The 19,395-nt window shown below is 35.9% G+C and overlaps 1 pseudogene; it reads left to right on the forward strand.

The window, feature by feature from the left end:
• The first annotated feature begins 14,772 nt into the window (after positions 1–14,772).
• LOC114213110 (U2 spliceosomal RNA) lies at positions 14,773–14,917 on the forward strand (annotated as a pseudogene).
• The last annotated feature ends 4,478 nt before the right edge of the window (positions 14,918–19,395 follow it).

The following is a 19,395-nucleotide window of genomic DNA, read 5'->3' on the forward strand; positions in this document are numbered from 1 at the left end:
GCACTGTGCTCAACATGGAGTCTCCTTAAGGTTCTCTCCCTTCCTCTCTGCCCTTGCTTCCCTCCCCCACTCAGGCTCACACACACTCTCTCTCTAAAAAAAAAAATGTAAGAAAAAGGAGATGGTACCAGAAAAAGCTAGAAATCGTATATGTTTATTAACATTGTTGTATTTTTTTTACTAATATTTTAAATTCTTTAGTTTCAAGTTTGATTTTCTAAAACATCCAGCTGTTCTTTGTGTCCTTTCTAAGAATTTATTTGCAGTAGAACATAATGATTTCCTCCATTAATAGCCTTTTCATTAGCTATGTAAGTAATTACATGCATCAATGTATCAGTCAGAACCCATGTCTTATTCTTAGCCTATAATCTAGTTAACAGAGGATCTCCTTCGCACCTATCACTGGGGGAAGATCAACCCAGCGACAAAAAAGGTAATTTCACATCCATGTGTGTAAATTTGTTCCTCTCAGAAACAGATGCTTATTTTAACCAAACTACCCTAGAAACTTGCTAGTTTAAAATTTGGTGTGAGCTCCTTCCTCCTTGGAAGTAATCCAAAGAATCTTACTATAAAAATTGCCAGAAAGCTTTAATAATCAATAATACTTTATCTGTAATGTTGTCCTCTGTTAGTGTACTTTGTAGACTATTTTATTCAATCATGAAAGGAGAGGGTAAGTATGTTTATTACCAAACAGTAATTCCTACATTGGACATCCATCTCTAAAACCTATCCCAAGAATTTCCCATGTTAGTTATTCCAATTGCACTGTTAGGAGTCATGTATAGGATGGACATGCACAAGAGTGTGGTTTGCTTTTGTCTCCTGTTGACCCAAAATGGGTTTGAATCAATTTTACATAGGATAATAGACATTTCCCTCAAAGATTTTAACTTTCCCCCTCAGACTTAGGATTTATATAGATAACTTTACATAAATCTTTTCCTTTGTAGGAAATGAGAAAGGTAAGTGAACAGGGAGTTGGGGAGGAAAAAAGGTGAAGCATGGTCCAAGGTTACAGTGTAAAAGGGAGGGAACAGACATTCTAATTTTGTCTATTATGAAGAAAAAGAACATATGGATATTTTGTTCCCTGGCATTCTATTGTCCGGGAATTTCTACTAGCCAGTTTAATCATGCAGCTACAGGATGAGGCCAGCCAGGTAGGGACTGGTTTCCTAAAATCCCTGACCTTAGACAATATGCTCTCCTTAACTGCTGAAGCCATAGTATTTATTAGAGCTCATGCAATTCTGAAAGGACACAAATGTGTTATAATAGCAATTATACGTTACCTATGATTTTGGAATCACATTTTTTAAAGATTTTATTTATTTATTTGAGAGAGAGAGAGAGAGAGAGAGAGCATGAGTGGGGGGAAGGGCAGAGGGAGAGGGAGAGAAAGAATCTTCAGCAGACTCACCACTGAGCAGGGAGCCCAATGTGGGGCTCAATCCCAGGACCCTGAGATCATGACTTGAGCTGAAGACAGACTACAGACTGAGCCACCCAGGTGTCCTTCAATCACATTTAAATGCTATCATTACACTATTTCTCTGTTTCTGATAATTAGACCAATGCTCACATTGCATCAGAAATCCAGCTCATTATAATCATTGTTAGCAATTTTGCTAACATATCATTTTATCTTTATTTCTGATGGATATATAATATAAAATTATAGACTATTTATATATTATTAACATTACTGTTTGTTTCGCAAATTTTCCAGTAACCTGACTCAGAATTTTTTCCTATATGGATTATCTTAACCTTATGCCCGCTAATTTGACTTTAGTGTTGCTTTCCCATATAAGTCATCTAGTTTCAGAATCATAAAATCTCAGGAACAGAATGGAATTTAGTGGCCACCTAGTTCAATCAACTATCTTTGGGAAAAGAGGAGTAGAAGGGAGAGTATAAATCCTAACTGAATGACTAGACATAACTGCCTATTGGGATTTAACACCTGGATGGAGCCAAAAAATAATTAAGCTACTTGATAATTTATACTTAACTAGTCAAGTAATTTAGCCCTAAACTCAGGGGAAATCAATATATAAGATGATAAATATTATCACCTGATATGTAGTCATTATTGGCTATGTGTTGTAAGTTCTACAAAATAATACCGGTATCACCCTTGTCTTCAAGGCAACTTTGGCATTTGAAGGTGTTAGGGAAAGAGCTTACAGTGGGTAAGCACTAACAGCAAATGGGACAGCACTTCAAAGGGAAAATCTTAGTGGTCTAGAATCCCATGGGAGAAAAAATATATAACCTGGATTTTTAAGGATTGGAAAAATTCGATAGATAAATATGGTGAGAAGGAGTAATTTTTATAGTCAATGAACAGAATAGGTTTTATATATGTAAAGTGAAGAAATTGCCTTCATAGTATGTTACACAACGCACAGAGTAAGAATGTTATCTGTATATTAAGGAGTAATGAAAAATAATATTTATTAAAAAAGACAATATGAAACCATCACATATTCTTATTTTTTTTTAAGATTTTATTTATTTGACAGAGACATAGCGAGAGAGGGAACACAGGCAGGGGTGTGGGAGAGGGAGAAGCAGGCTTCCCGCTGAGTGGGGAGTCCAATGCGTGGTTCGATCCCAAGAACCTGGGATCATGGCCTGAGCCAAAGGCAGACGCTTAACGACTGAGCCCCCCAGGCGCCTCTCATCACATATTCTTAAATAGGGATCTGGCCCAGTAAAAAGAATGCTTTAGGAAAGTTTGCCTAAGTGAGAAGTTTAAAGATATGTGACTTCAGGGTACTGAAGATAAGAAGAGCCAGCAGGAGACCATCAACTGATTTGGACATGTGGTAACAAAGACCAGGATAACATGATGGACATGAGTGTGGAGAAGGAGAATGGAATATAAAATTTCAAAGAAACAAATGTAAGACTTTGAAATAATACATATAGAGGCAATCAATTGAATGAATTCCAGATTGAAATGAGAGGGCGAATGTTTTTCTTTTGGGATCAAGATAGAAGCACTGAAAAAATATTGTTATGTTCATCATAATTTTAAGACCAAAATGCTCTTGAAAGTCCACTGAGTTTGAGATGATGGTAGATATATCCAGTGGAGCTAGTACACGGGTAAGAGATAATGAGTGATACCTAAATTTGGGAGTGACCCAAACAGAGGTGATAATTAAAGTCCAGTAAGTAATTGAGGGAGATACATTTTTATGTGCCTACTTATGTTCGGATGTTAGTGCCCATCTTCCTTTCTGCTCCTCTGATGTTTGTTTTACACAGTGCTCCATTTTGACATTCTCTAGCCTCCACATCAGGCTAGTCAGAAATCTATCACAGCAGAGTTGGAGAGAGTCCAAGGTGCTCCTGGCTTCATTTTTGAATATACCACTGTTTCCTTCAACTGTAAAAACTGACTCTTGGGGGGAAAAACCAAGAACCATAATGTGTGCCTCATTACAAATCTCATCTAATATATTTGCTCAATCATGAATATTTACATTTTAAGCCTTATCTCTATTAGTGCATTTAAAAATTTTTGTCCTCTGGTAAAACCATTTCAAACATTTTTGAACAGCTAAGTTTAGTCTAGGAGGTATACCTCTGAAATCACAATGGTAGACAGCCTATGTTTAATTCTGGGCCCATGATAAGTGACTCTTACAGAGCTGTGAGGTAGCAAGGCAATGACTATCTTCTGAATTATTGAATGTTTAATAAACTCTGCTTAATGCATTTTAAGTATATGGCTATGTATTCTGAATCTTTGAAAATGCTATCTCAAAAAATTAAAAATCAAGTAATTGACCAGAAAAATCTTAGTGTTTCTATGCCACAATATTTGCTATGATTCTTTCAAAGTTTTGGTAACTATAAAGATTCAGGGACAAAGAGCATCCACGTGTCCAAATTTTAATCCACAGAACTGTTTATTTTTGTCCCCGATGTGTCAACTCTCAATTCCACTTATTTAAATTGTATTTTAGTCTTCATAGCCAATCTTGGTCTGATACTCTTCCCCATAATTCCTGATGTCATAAAGAAAAAAAATCCAAAAAGCATTCTAGTGATAGTTTGAATTGATATAATTTCAAAAATTGACTTCTGTTAACCTACAAATGGCCATTATTGAAAAAAATTAAATATTTTCTGCTTTGGTTAATTCTGTTAGATTCAACCCTAAGGAATTTCTGTTTGCCTATCCATAATGTCCTCGCAAAAACTTAAGAAACACTGTTTTTCCTGATCATTAGTTGTGGGACTAAACATAGATGCTATATATTTTTTAACTAAGCAATTATTTTTCTTTAATTTTTTCATTGAACGTCATTCCAATTGATGCATGTAGAAGTTTCTCTAAATAAATTGAAATGATTCTAAAGGATGCCTGAGGCATGTGTAATCTGCAAACAAACCAACAGTTATATTGTAATGTAAGCATATGGTAAGTATATTGCTTCTGAAATTATGATGTAATTTCATTACTTTCACACCAATTATACTGGCACTAACCAAGCTCAGTGTAAAATGACTATCAAAGACTCTAACCAATTTACTGACAGGCTATGCCTGCAGAAGTACAGAACAATATTGAATACTAGTTTTATTTGCTACTGATATTTATTTATAGAAAGTGGCAGCTGTAATTAATGTAGTCAGAGTTCATAACATGTAAATGGGCTGCTAAAACACAGTGAAACTAGATATATTTTAAAAATTGCAGCCAACTTGCCTCACAGAGGCGGAGTGGTGGTGTGCATTCAACTCTAAAATGGCACCCCGTGGAGGTTTCAGAATTCTTTTTGAATTGCCATTGCTTCTTTGCACTTTCAGGATTGGCCAGCTGGAATCCAGAGGCAGTGACATTACTTGCTCTGCCAATAGATTCAGCCATAGTTTAATGATAAGGGAAGTCTAACAAGATTTCTTCAATAAATATGGATCCAGGCTTCCTACAGTTTTTTTTCTTCCTGTATAGATGAACCCAACTATTTATTTAAAAGACTGTTATCCTTCCCTAAAGGAGAAGCAGAGGACAATGGAGTCATGAAAGAATACACCAATGATACTAAATAATTCACCAATTGTTTACTGCGCGCTCCTTCTGTAGAAAGACTATGAAAATAGCTGTGAATTTCAAGAACTTAGAATGGGTTCTATGATGCAAGGTGGAGACTACAAAATGTTGTGCCGCCGCCAGTCTCTGTAGCCAAACAGACAACGATTCAAATCTTGAGTTGCCCATCCATCAGATGTGCAGATAAAGCCGATCCTTTAGCCTTCAGGGCCCCAAGTTTGCTTCTCTGCCAAAAGGATAAGTACCTAATAGGTCATAGGGTTTTTGTCTGGATTGAATATGATATTTATAAAGTATCTAGTGCAGGGCTTGGCACACAGTGCTCAAAAAGTAATGCTTTTGGTTTTGTTACTATTATCAATTCTATTATTATAATGAGATAAACGCTCATGAAGCACATTAACAAGATGCCGGTAGGCATATAAAGGGGGCTCAACCATGAAGAGTGGAAAGGATTTTATCATATAGAAAAGGGTACAATTTGGGCAGCAAAAGGAAAAAGAACAATTAGAATAAGCAGAATCATGAAGACATGTGACTTTGCATATACTCTGGTTGCCCTACACAGGTGTGATCATACGACTTGCTTTTCCAATAGAATGGGAGCATAACATATGTATCACTTCTGAAGGAAAGCATACAAGAGCCTGTCCAACATGTTCCATGCTCCCTCCTCCCAGCCATTTTCTGCAGGTGCTGTCAGCCTGCATCCCTGAGTGAGGAGGACAGAAAGCAGAGTTCTCAGTCAACTTGTAATGATTATGAAATAAACCTTTGTTACTTTAAGTCACAGTTAATGTTGTTTCAAGTCAGTAATATAGCTTATGTCCATCTGTGGCATATTTGGGGAGTAAGTGTGGTTAGAATATAAAGTGAAGAGATTAGAAAAAACCTGGTGATGAAACTGTCAATGACCATAAAGAACCTGGAATGTTATTATGAAGAGTATAGACTTTGCTCTAAGCAACATTAAAACATCAGACTTACTCTATGCATTTCTAACACGGATAGTTGACATAGATTTATAAAATATGACATGTGGCAGGTAAAAACCAGAGGCAGAAAGAAGCTCTCACAGTAGACAGTAACCAAAGAAACAGGAATATGAAGGGAAATAGGAGGGGGGAATTTAGAAAGCCTTCAAAGTATCGGTGGAATATGTTAGGTAAATTTATAGGTTACAAGAGAGCTGAGAAAGAACAAAAAACGTGTATAACCTCTTAATCGGTTAACGAAGTGTTAACAAAGTGTGCTGCATTAGGTAACACAAGGAAAATCATTAACTGAATGTATGTGATTTCAAAAAGTCTAACCTTGGGAAATGTAGGGATACTTACACAAATCATCTTGTGTGTAGACAATAGGGTACATTTAAGGAAGTTATTAGGGCTACTTTAGGAGTTGCATAAACTTCATGAATAATTATCATAGTCACTCAAAAATTTTAAGTTATTATCATTTATGAACTCTTTGTAGTGAAATAAGCAGGGAACCTAGACCAAATAGAAGTGAGAGTAAATAATTATGAAGATCTCCATCATGGGTTCTGTGCCTAATGGTTCTTATAATTTCATTTAAAAACTATTTGCAGTGAGATATTAAATCAAAATTTGTTATATGTGCAAAGCATTAATTTTCAAAGATGCCCAATTAACAAATATAATTTCTTTCCTGGAATATATTAGCATGCTTGCATAAAGAATTTAAATAGCAATGTATTCTTTTGTGTCATACTAATTGGACGCTAACACAAATGTACTTAATCAGGAAAGAAATAAAATATATAAGCCCTTAATTGTTAAAATTCATTGAGTATTGGTCTCTTCTACTAAACATGGAGCTTACTGATGTCAGGGTCAATATGATTTTCCTTCTTTGAAATTTCAGCTCATAGTAAGTACTCAGTTAATTCTTCTTGGTTACAGGAACTGAGTCAGTGATACTTTCTGATGCAAAACATTCAAAGATGTTTTCATGTGTCTAGTATAAATCTCCTGAGAAACAATTTTATGGTAATTCAGAGCACTACATATAAAAAGAATGACAAACAATGAATGTTCCTAGAAATACCCATAGTTTCAGAATGTAATTATGTTCAAAAACACTGGTATAAATGCTTTAGAAAAGAGCTTCAAATTGTTGGGCTATTAATATGGAGTAATTTTATTTTTCCCAGTAATTGCCACCAACTGCTTGTGGTTACTCCCTCTCACTCTGGGTAGCAGATTTTATTAGTAGTAAATGCAGCAGTCCGACTCCTTAACTTTTCATTCTTTTTTTGCTTGTTTACTAGAACAGTATAATTCTATTTTTAAAACAGTCCCGTTGTTTTGAAATCATCACTCCAACACTTGAATTATATCAGACTTGTGACTTCAATATCTTGGGCCTCAGGTAGAGCTTCTCCTGTTCTGAGACATAACTCTTTTCTTATGTTAGCATCATCTGGAATCATTGTCTATTTGTTTGACCTTTTTTTAAAACTCCAATATTCCTTATGACAAGGGGCTCTCTGTACCACTGGTGGTTCTGTGCTATATTTATTGACAGAAACTCACCTGGGAGCATCATACATGGGGGGCCCATAGGACTTTGATTCCAGGCAAGACTGTGGCCTCTAATCTTACCCACCTTCCATAATCACCAAATTCATGTACAATGAGTTCCATATCACTTGGCAACTGAAAAATTGAGGTGGTAGCACTGGATTTCTTTTTGTCCTTCCATCTCAATGTCTGCTTGCAAGGTTCCTTTGCTCTTTGTATTAGTTGGCTTGGGCTGCCATACCAGTAGCATAGACTGAGTGACTTAAACAACAGGAATGTATTTTCTCACAGTTCTGGAGCTGGAATTCCAGCATGGTTAGATTTTGGTGAGAGCTTTCATCTTGGCTTGCAGATGACCACCTTCTCCCGTGTCCTCGGATGCTGGGGGGAGAGAGAGAGATTTCGAGAGAGAGAGAGCAAGCTCTTTGGTATCTTTTCTTATAAGGCACTAATTCCAGCATGAGAAGCCCACCCTCATGACCTCATCTAAATGTAGTTAACTCCCCAAAGGGCCCATCTCTATATCCCATTACATTGAGGATTAGGGCTTCTTCAACATATATATTTGGAGGGGACAGAATTCAGTCTATAGCAATGTGCCAGCAGCAAGTTGGGCACCTTAGCAATATCCAATCAGTCAATAACTCTTGCTATAATTATTTCCTAATTTTATGACCAATTCCTTTTTTTATATGTTCTGTACCTGACTCTATTATGGGGAGGAGATGTACCACTTTTTCCTTCTACAGTAGGGATGTGAGGGGAGAGGGCATTCTCTTTTCAAAAACACTGCATTTACTTAAAATGTGATTATGTTCTTCAGTCTTTTTCCCAGTCATCCTCCTGTGTTGCCCCGGGAGCATGGTGAGGTGGCCAGTGTTAGTTCCTTGATTGGCCTGTCCTCTCAGCAAGCACTGGTTACTTTTAGAACTTGGACTATGGTGTTCCTCATGCTTCCTGTGTTCAGCTATGACCTCAGCCAATAGTGATTCTTAAAAAGAGGATCCCACTTAGAATTTAACATGATTCCTCTTAAATTTGAGCTATATGAAATTGCTAATATTTTATATAAAAATGGCAATGCCATACAGTGTAACTCAGTCCACTGGTGTCCATCAGGATTATAATCTGCTCATGTTTTGAACTGTGGGGACCAGGGAGAGAGAGGAGTTATCCTTAGAATATTTTTCTTGTTTGGTGATTGGAAACCATGAGATATAATGCTATCGCTGTTCATGGTAATACACTGACCACCTCCCCATACCTTGGTCTCTAACGAAGTGGGAAGCATCAATTTGCCATAGTTTGGCTAGTTTGACTGTAGCAGATTTGCTACATGTGACAAATGACAAACATATTGGAAACTCTCTATTAGAACAATGCTGCCTCTGTGCTCTGAATTTACTTCCTAAGACACTGTCATCATCAATAGGAAGTGGTATAATAACAGAACAACTGCATTCTAGCCATCCATTTAAATCTTATCAACTTTAACTCAGTTTGACTTAAAGACTTGCCCATACCCAAAGCACAACTTACTTTCTAAGTTATTTCCAGATGCCACTTTGAGTTCCAATGCGAGTGAATCAAACACGTGCCTGTGTCCCTTTGGAGTATGCTGCCCTCACATTGTTGGCATGCACCTTGAGGGCATCTCTCTCACAAGGCAGATAGCTAGTTTGACTGCTAAAATGGTTTCCAGTTATAGCATCTTTGGAATTATTCTCTCTCTAATCACTCATTCATAAATGGCTTTTATGATTTCCAATCTTACAGTAAAAACCTGAACATTTTTATGTCATATTTCAAGAAAATAATATTTTTTGAACTAGGTTTAAATTATAATAATTTGCTTCTAAAAGAAATCCTGTTCAGTGAACATATGAAGTATACCTCAGAGAGCAGGGAGTCTACATTGTGAAGTTATTGACACTTGCTCTCATGAAATGATGCAAAAGAGGGTCACCTACGTGATACAGTTGGTTAAGGGTCTGCCTGCCTTTGCCTCAGGTCATGATCCCACGGTCCTGGGATCAAGCTCCACATTAGGATCAGCAGGGGAGCCTGCTTCTCCCTCTCCCTCTGCCCCTGCTCCTGTGCTCTCTCTCTCTCATTCACTATGTCTCTCAAATAAAATCTTAAAAAAAAAGAAGCGATGCAGAAGAATTATGAAATCTCAGAAACCTCTGAAACAATGAGTACACTTATGCTTTCTTTCATCCTTATGATTCTATTTCCCATTGGCCAAATCACATTCACATCTAGCCTAAATTCATACAAATTTACCAGTGTAAAAATTGGGTAAAATTCTAAAGAATTAAAAAATTGTAGTTAAAGCTGCTTTTTGCTACTATGAAATGAATTATTTTCTAGTTTGTGTACAAAGACGCTCCAAGTTTAATAACCATTGTAAAAAAAATCTGTGTTAGTCTTAAGATCTGGACACTACTTTCCTCTGGCTTTGTAATAGGCATTTTTTCCTTTACGGATATCTTTAATGATTGTTTTTCCATTCTGAGGTAATTTTTATGTAATTGGGATATATCTGTTCTGGACAATTCATTTCAAGAACCTCACAAACTAATGCTGTTGACATTATAATAATGATAAAAATGGAGGTGTGCTTCTCAACTGGGAAGAGATATTTTTTTAGGTTTAACCAAAATAAGCTGCCAGAGTATTCTTATAAGTTAGTATATAATGTAATAGAGATGTAAGGTACTAATGAATTTAAAACCAGACCTCTAGCGTCTCTAAGGAAACTCTGTTAGCTGAAGTTTATTAGATAAGAGTAAAAGTAGTTAATTTCTCTTTTATAGTGACAAATCATCCTATGTATAATAGTTTTTCCCTATTATTGCATATAATATGATAGTAATTTTATGATTATTTTATCCACTGGGTCTGGAACTATTTATAACATATTTAAATTAAAACTAAGTATTCAAGTGTCCAGATAAGCAAAGGTTTTGTCCTATCTCAAAATACATGCCTATATAATCCCAATGTCTATTCTTGCTATTCCTTATATTAATTTTTTTCCTGATGATATTTTACTAATAGTCTGGCCTTATATGATAGGGAATAATTGGTTTCTTAAGGAATAATTAGTTTTATTAAGACTCCCTTAATAAAAAATGTATTGTGATTTACTTGGAGGTCATAGGCAGGCAAATTAAATAATAAAATCCTAACAATGAAGCATACCTACCTGTATTGTATGAAGAAATAATAAAAAACCAGATACTGAATTGATAATCCTTAAGGACATTGAATTTTGAGACAGTAACAGAGATTGCCAAAATTTGTCCAGCTCCTTTCTCTATTTGGTCAGCTGAAGAAACAGATCTGCATTTAGAAATTTATCTCAGAATCGAAGATGACTGTGGGATTTCGATTCAGATTCGTGGCATTGTGGCCTATTATTAAGTATAAAATTGTAATAATCCACTTTAAGTTTTCCTCATGTAATTGATAATTCTGGGGGTATCCAAAAGTCACAAAATTCTGCCTATGTAAATACACATTCATTACAAACTGTGCATTTTGACATTGTAGAATTCATTTTAAGAAATGCAATCTAAAATTATTCACAGTAGCAGATGACATACTCAATTTTTTACGTATATTCACCATATTTGGTCATTGGATGGTTTCACAGCCCATGAAAACTCAGAAGAAAATATTCTATGGAAAAAGAAATCACAAGAAAAATGTAAAAATGCTGTAACTCCTTAAGATATTGTACTCTTTGTATTCAGGATTAATGTCAATACTGAAGATACATTTGAAATAACACATTTCAATAAGGCTTAACTGCAAAATAATCTAATTATTTCTAGTCTAAAGCAAAATTATCACTGTCACAGAATCTGAAAATAAGAAAAAAACGGTGTGAATATCCCATTCAAAAGTTGATTTATCCTTAGATGTTCACAGATATTGGAGGAAAAATTCAATCAATAAGAAAAGAGCAAGGTAGCCAAGCTGTGTCTAATTAGAGACTATCTGAGAACACCTTCTGGAAAAACAGTTCTGCATAAGAATTCTAAAACAAGCTATTGTTTTGCTTTGCCTTCTACCTATATTCTTTACCTATATCCACTCAGGCCATGACACTTTTGTAAATTCAAGTATGAAATAGGTCTGTGAAATAGCCCCCAATCAAATAAAAGATATCATTACTTCAATTTATCACGGAGAAGCCACTAGGAGCCTGAACAATGTTAAACCCTAAAATAACCTCAAATGAGTCAATGTCCCTCCCACCCAGTTTCTGGTTTTTTAAGCAGTTTGAATGTTAAGAATATTAATGATACAGGTGTAATTGGAACAAAGTCCAGAGCATACACAGAGCATATTCAGAGCATACCAATATTCAAGAAAGACTATATATATAGTCTTATATATATTCATCTTATATAGAAGAATAAGTTTTAAAAATGTCCTGCTTGGAGGGGAGGTGGGGGGAGATAGGCTAAATGGGTGATGGGTATTAAGGAGGGCACTTGTGATGAGCACTGGGTGTTACATGTAAGTGATGAATCACTAAATTCTAGTCTTGAAACCAATATTACACTATATGTTAACTACCTAGAATTCAAATAAAAACTTGAAATAAAAAAAAAATTCACTCCCCATTCACAACCAAAAAAATAAAAATGTCCTGCTTAAGCTTATCTTAAAAGCTCTAGGATCTTTCAGTGAAGGGCTTCAACGTTTTGTTCTCATACATTTGCTTATGGCTATAAATTATAAAGCTTCAAGAAAAATAAATCTAAGTAGACTAATATCTCATCAATTTAAAAATCACACTTGGTAAATCACAGGTTTGTGCTATTTATTTGAAAATTTACATGCACTGGACATTTACAGTTGTCAACTTAAAAATTACACTTTAACTGATCAGATGTTATAGACTCCGAGTAGACTGTTGCCTTTTCAGTGGGGCACCTGGGTGGCTCAGTCAGTTAAACGTCTACCTTTGACTCAGGTCAGGATCCCAGGGTCCTGGGATGGAGCCCCATGTCGGGCTCCCTGCTCAGCTGGGGAGTCTGCTTCTCCCTCTCTCTTTGCCCCTGCTCTTGCTTTCTCTCTTTCTCAAATGAATAAATAAATTCTTAAAAAAAAAAAAAACTGGTTAGTGAGAGACATAGAGAAGGCCATTTACAATGCAAAGCACCATTTTATTACTATTCTACAGTTAGATACTGAGTTCTTTATTGCAAGTATTTCATACAGTTTTCCTTTCACCTTTCATGATCATTCATCTTTGAATAAAAACTACAACATTTTATTCTTACAGTTTCCTAGGGAATAAAAATATGTAGTCAAAGTGGTAATGAATTAAATTAGAGATGGCAAATATATCTTCTAATTTAGGGAAACTTGATATTTGCAATGGGTTATAGTGCCTTGAGTTTGATATTTTTGTAGGTATGTGTTTGTAATACATCTCCTTTAAGAAAATGTGAAAATAATTTTTTTGTCATTTAAAAGAAATAGTTTATTCTGACTAGAAGTTGTAGCTTATTAAACTTCAATACATGGCATCTAAAGTAAAAAACTGTTGCATTAGTTCTTGAATAAATCATAAAAATACAGAAAACAGAAATGGGGAAAAATGTTACAATTTAGCTAATCTATCCCCCGAGGCTACAATAAAATTGTCCCTTGAAATATATTCTCCACTGTTTTATCTTCCCCATCATAAGCCATTAAGTGGCCCCTGTTCAAAATATACTGGGTAATTGCAGTGCTTGACTCATCACAATATGCACACATGACAGATTTCTAATCTTTAGAGGCACATTTTGTGGTGGTTGGATTATCACACATGCAAACACCACAACCAACCCTCTCATGACGGAATATGCTTGTCAAGTGCTAAATTAAACATGACGTAGAACAGGGATTGGCTAACTATGATGCGTGGGCCAAATCCAGCCCCACAGTCTATTTTTGTGAATAAGGTTTTATTGGAACACAACTACCTTCATTTGTATTTACATACATATTTGTCAGTGGCTACTTTTGTACTCCAACGGTAATGCTGAGTAGTTGTGACAGAAAGTGAATGACCTACAATGGCAAAATGTATGCAATCTGGTCCTTTACAGAGAAAATTTGCTGACTTTTGGTGTAGTGGTCCTAACTGAAGAGAGTCAAGACTGGCTTGCTTTTCCCATCCAAAATATTGTATCTGTGTATACGCACTACAAAATTTCATCCTCTGTTCAAAATACGTCGCTTCCTGATATTATTTGTTCCTTTTATTTTACAATGATCAATTGGGATACATTAAGTATTGTAGATTTATTATTTACTGTTTGTAATTTTAATTAAAATATTTCAGCCTCTTCTTTCCTGCCGATTAGGGTGATATTCATGTGAAGAACAGCAAAGGCTGTTATTATGCTTTGCCACCCTCCCTCCAGTGCCTAAGATTGTGTTTTGTACACAACAGGAACTCAGTATGTGTTGAGTTTATATCATTTACATTTCAAATCGATTGCTCTAATTGATGGAATTCTGGCATATTTTAAAAAGTGAATGGTTTTATTTCTGTGATTTCATTAGATTTCCATCAGCTGTCTGGTATTTAAATGACTATTTGAAATGCACATATCCAACTGAATAAACCCCAAATTGTGTGATAAGAATATGCGTCTACAATAAAAACTTTTGGGGAAATAGGGTAAAGAAGTTCTGTTGTGACCTACTCTGCAACCCACTATTCATTAATTCTCACAATCCCCTTAGATCACTGAGATCAAGAATACTTAAAAGTAGCCTTTCAAGTACTGTTGAATCCCCACAGGTTTTACTTATACTGTGATGTTTTATTTTATTTTTTTTTTAAGAACAACTTTTCCTTTCACTTTCCCGCAAAGTTTAATTCTTTTATTAAAAACACAAGAAAGCCCTCACTGTGGATATACATGCATATAGCCATTTTAACATTGTAAGGATGAAAGATTGTAAGGAAGTTCAGGCATGGTTCTCGCAGCTGGAGCGCTTGCGTCCAGAATGGGGGAGAGGCCGCTGCTCTAAGTCTAGAACATTTCCTCTAGGAGTCTTTCACATGGAGTTGTATCGTTTTTACTTCAAATGTGCACGTTAGCAATATAGAGAGGCTAGATAATCGCTTCTCGGCCTTTTGGCTAAGATCAAGTGTAGAGAGGTTAGATAAAATGTCTGAATGTTAATGGTTTAAATCGTGATTATTAATACGATTCTAGTGATTTCAAATCGGTGATGCAAATATATCGTTAACTTCACAACTTAAGTTTGGCTTATTATATTTTTGTGATTGCCTGGACACTTATATTTTACATTTTCTGCTTATTTTAACAAAGAAGAGACTTGTCCTAGACGGATGCAATTATTGACAGTTTCCGGTTTCTCAGTACTGGCTAGAAGTCAGCCCCTCTTGCTAGAAGGATCCCCTCATGCGACGTTCATGAGGCTATCTTGCAAAGATTCTAGCAATTTAACTGCCTAAGAGGATTAGAAAAGGGGTCTGGGCTTGTTATAGTCTCAACCCACCCAGGTAATGAGAAAATACAGTGCGTGATCACATGCTTACGAAGCCGAATGGCTTATCCGTGACATGGATCCTTTCTACAAGTGACAATCCTCAGAAACCGCTAACTTTCCTAGCTCACCCTCTCCACATTAAACAGAGAAAGAAACAGACACTTAGCAGTCATTTATATGTTCAATTTTCAGTTTAGAAAATATGGTTAAAATCCAAAGCAGTCTCCCCTAAATAGTAATTATAGGGACCCTTTCATTTTTTAATGAAAAAGATTAACAAAATGTCTAGTAATAAAGCATAATTGTGGTGAATATCATAGATTTATAATATGCCATAAGTTCCCAGAGCTTCTCCAATTATTGTCCAATATCACTTTGGAGATAGAATATTAAAAATAGATTTAGGAAAGAATAAAAAAGATAAGTGGGTGAAAGTCCATTCTAAGATATGCTTTTCTCAGATTTAGTAAGCAGTTTTGTTATATTTTGTCCTAAAGTCAGAAACCCAAGTACTACCAGAGGAATTGAGAAACCAGGTAAGCCTGATGCTAAGAGGAGAATGTGTTTGCCTTGTCATGCTTTTTACTTGCTCACTTTGGAGAATGGCCTGGTGACATTCATATTCTAACTAGATGTTTCTGCCAAAAAGCTCCCGAAATCTGTGTATAAATGATTCCTGAAGTAAATGACTTTCAGGTGTGTTTTCTATCTTGTGACGCTGGGAGAATAAAAGAGCACATTTATGTTATTTTTCTCAAATCGAACCAAGGTAGTTATTTGTTGTGAATGATGCTTTTAGAATTGCACACTGGATTGCTTAGTATCACAGGACATAGGACACAGACAGCAGTGGAGCAAAACGCAACCAAAGTAATCAAAGTAAAGACGCAGAACTGTATGGCCACACTGGATAGGACCCATACCTTTTGCAACACTGGCAGGCTGTCTGTAGGGAAAGCCGCAGAAACAGAATTGTTTCCACAAATGTGCAGGTTCTTTAGGAGGCAACAATTGGGAGGTAACCCGAAAGCAAAAACCTTCTTCTTTTAAAGACAATGTTTGTGTTTCAACTTCAGAATGGCTCGTTGAAGAGAATAAACCACAAATTTAAAGAATTAAATGTTGTTTTCACAAATTTCATCATTGTATTCCATAGCAGAGTAAATATATCCACTTTTTCTAAGGCTTTTGCCTTGGAGACATACAACAAAGCAATGTTTTAAAGCCATGGTTTTCAAACTTTAATGTACCTTCAAACAGAAAGCTTTTTAACCTGCCCAGGTGATTCTGATTCAGAAGAATCAATTTATTGCTGATGTGGTTGTTTATCATGGCCATGATTTTCATTTAAATGACTATTAGCTACCTGGAATATTGAGTTGATTTTAAAGTTCTTAGGCCTGACTCTCTTTTGCTATTCAAATTGGGGCCTAGATACTGCATTTAAAAAAAAAAATATTTTATTGATTTATTTGACAGAGAGAGAGAGAGAGAGAGAGAGAGCACAAGCAGGGGGAGTATCAGGCAGAGGGAGAAGCAGACTCCCCGTTGAGCAGAGGGTCTGATGCGGGGCTCTATCCCAGGACTTTTGAATCATGACCTGAGCCAAAGGCAGACGCTTAACCAACTGAGCCACCCAGGCGCCCCTAGATACTGCATTTTATAAGCTCCCAGATGATGCTGGAGCTGCTGCTGTGAGCAACAAGTTTGAGTAGCAAGATCAAAAGGTCTTAGTGGTTAAAATTATATGCTGTTCAATTGATATAAATTTTCAGTTATGCAAGATGAAAAAGTTCTAGAGTTCTTCTGTACAACATTGTGCCTATAGTTAACAATACTATAGAGTACACTTAAAATTTTGTTGAAAAGGCAGATCCCCTGTTATGAATATTAATTTTTTTGCCACAATAAAAAAAAGAAATGAGTGAGTTGCAGGTCATTTTCTCCAGGGCTACAACTACATATTGATGTCTCATCTGTTCTTGTAACTTTCTTTTAGATTGGCAAAGTAAGCTGCCTCAATTTGCAGAACAGCTCTGTGTTCTAGTGACCATTTCCTAGAGGAGTTCTTAGAAATCTCCAGGCATAAACAAAAGAAGTCATATGATTTCAATATGGTAATTTAATCTGGGGAACATCGTTGCCCATTTCTTGCCTTTTTTTTTTTTCAGGTTGACTAGTGTCCCCTTAGGACCACAAACCCTGAACATGTTGGTCGTGGTGGTAGGATTTACAGATCACTTGTTGATACAGATCAGAGTTCGAGTTCTCTATTTGGTGAGTAGCATATTTACAATACAAGTTTGTTCGCTCATTTGTTTTCAAGGAAGATTTTCTAGATTGGCAAAATCATTCCAAACTGTACAGAAAAAAAGACCAGTCTTGATATACTCTTAAAATGATAATGATATAGAGAGTAGATAGCTTCTTTTTTTTATTTTTTTAAATTTTAATTCCAATATAGTTAATATACAGTGTTATATTAGTTTCAGGTGACAATATAGTGATATAACAATTGTATACATTGCTCAGTGCTCATGATGATAAGTGCATTCTTAATCCCCTTCGCCTACTTCACCTTCATCCCCCCACCCATCTCCCCTTTGGTAACCAACAGTTTGTTCTCTACAGTTAAGAGTCTGTTTTTTTGGTTTGTCTCTTTTTTACTTTGTTCATTTGTTTTGTTTCTTAAATTCCACATATGAGTGAAATCATATGGTATTTGTCTTTCTCTGACTGACTTATTTCACTTAGCATTATACTCTCTAGAGCCATACAAGTTGTTGCAAGTGGTAAGATTTCATTCCTTTCTCTTTCTTTTCTTTTTTTTTTATGAGAGACAACGAGAGCAAGAATGCCAGTGCACTTGCCAGTGGAGGCAGGAGTGGACAGGGTGGGGGTGGACAGGGGTAGGGGCAGAGGGAGAGAGAGAATCTTAAGCTCCATGCAGGGCATGATCTCACAACCCTGAGATCATGACCTGAGCCAAAATCAAGAGTCAGATGCTTAACCAACTGAGGCACCCAGGTGCCCTGATTTCATTCTTTTTTAAAGCAATATTCTAGTGTGTGTGTGTGTGTGTGTGTGTGTGTGTGTGTATATATATATCACACCTTTTTTATCTATTCATCTATCAATGGACACTTGGGTGGCTTCCATATCTTGCCTATTATAAATAATGCTGCAATAAACATAAGGGTGTATATATCTTTTTGAATTAGTGTTTTCATATTCTTTGGGTAAATACCCAGTAGTAGAATTACTGGATCAGATGATAATTCTATTTTTAATTTTTTGAGGAAGCTCCATACTGTTTTCCAGAGTGGCTGCCCCTGTTTGCATTCCCACCAACAGTGCACGAGGGTTCCTGTTTCTCCACATCCTCTCCAACACTTGCTCTTTCTTATGTTTTTTGATTTTAGCCATTCTGACAGGTATGAGGCGATACCTCATTGTAGTTTGGATTTGCATTTCCGTGATGATGAGTGATATTGAGCATCGTTTCATGTGTCTGTTGGCCATTTGTATGTCTCCTTTGGAGAAATACATGTTCATGTCTTCTGCCCATTTTTAACTGGATTATTGTGTGTGTATTGAGTCATATAAGTTTTTTTACATATTTTGGATACTCAGACTTTTTGGATATACCATTTGCAGATACCTTCTCCCATTTAGTAGGTTATCTTTTGTTTTGTTGATTTTTGCCCTTGCTGTGCAGAAGCTTTTTATTTTGATGTAGTTCCTATAGTTTATTTTTGCTTTTATTTTCCTTGTCTCATGAGGCATATCTAGAAAAATGTTGCTATGGCTAATGTCAGAGAAATTACTGCCTGTGCTCTCTTCTAGGACTTTTATGGTTTCAGGTCTCACATTTAGGTCCTTATTCCATTTTGAATTTGTTTTTGTGTATGCTGTAAAAAGTGGTCCAGTTTCATTCTCTTGCATGTAGCTGTCCAGTTTTCCCAACACCATTTATTGAAGAGACTGTCCTATTCCCATTGCATATTCTTGCCTCCTTTGATTGACCATATAATCGTGGGTTTATTTCTGGGCTCTCTATTTTGTTCTTTTGATCTATTTGGCCATTTTGTGCCAGTACCATACTGTTTTGATTACTAAAGCTTTGTAACTTAAAATCTGAAACCATGATACCTCCCATTTTGTTCTTCTTTTCCAAGATTTCTTTGGCTACCTGGGGTCCTTTGTGGTTCCATACAAATTTTAGGA

Source organism: Eumetopias jubatus, unplaced genomic scaffold, assembly GCF_037043125.1.
Source record: "Eumetopias jubatus isolate StellerSeaLion01/CBP00866 unplaced genomic scaffold, mEumJub1_p1.0 scaffold_6, whole genome shotgun sequence".
NCBI lineage: Eukaryota > Metazoa > Chordata > Mammalia > Carnivora > Otariidae > Eumetopias > Eumetopias jubatus.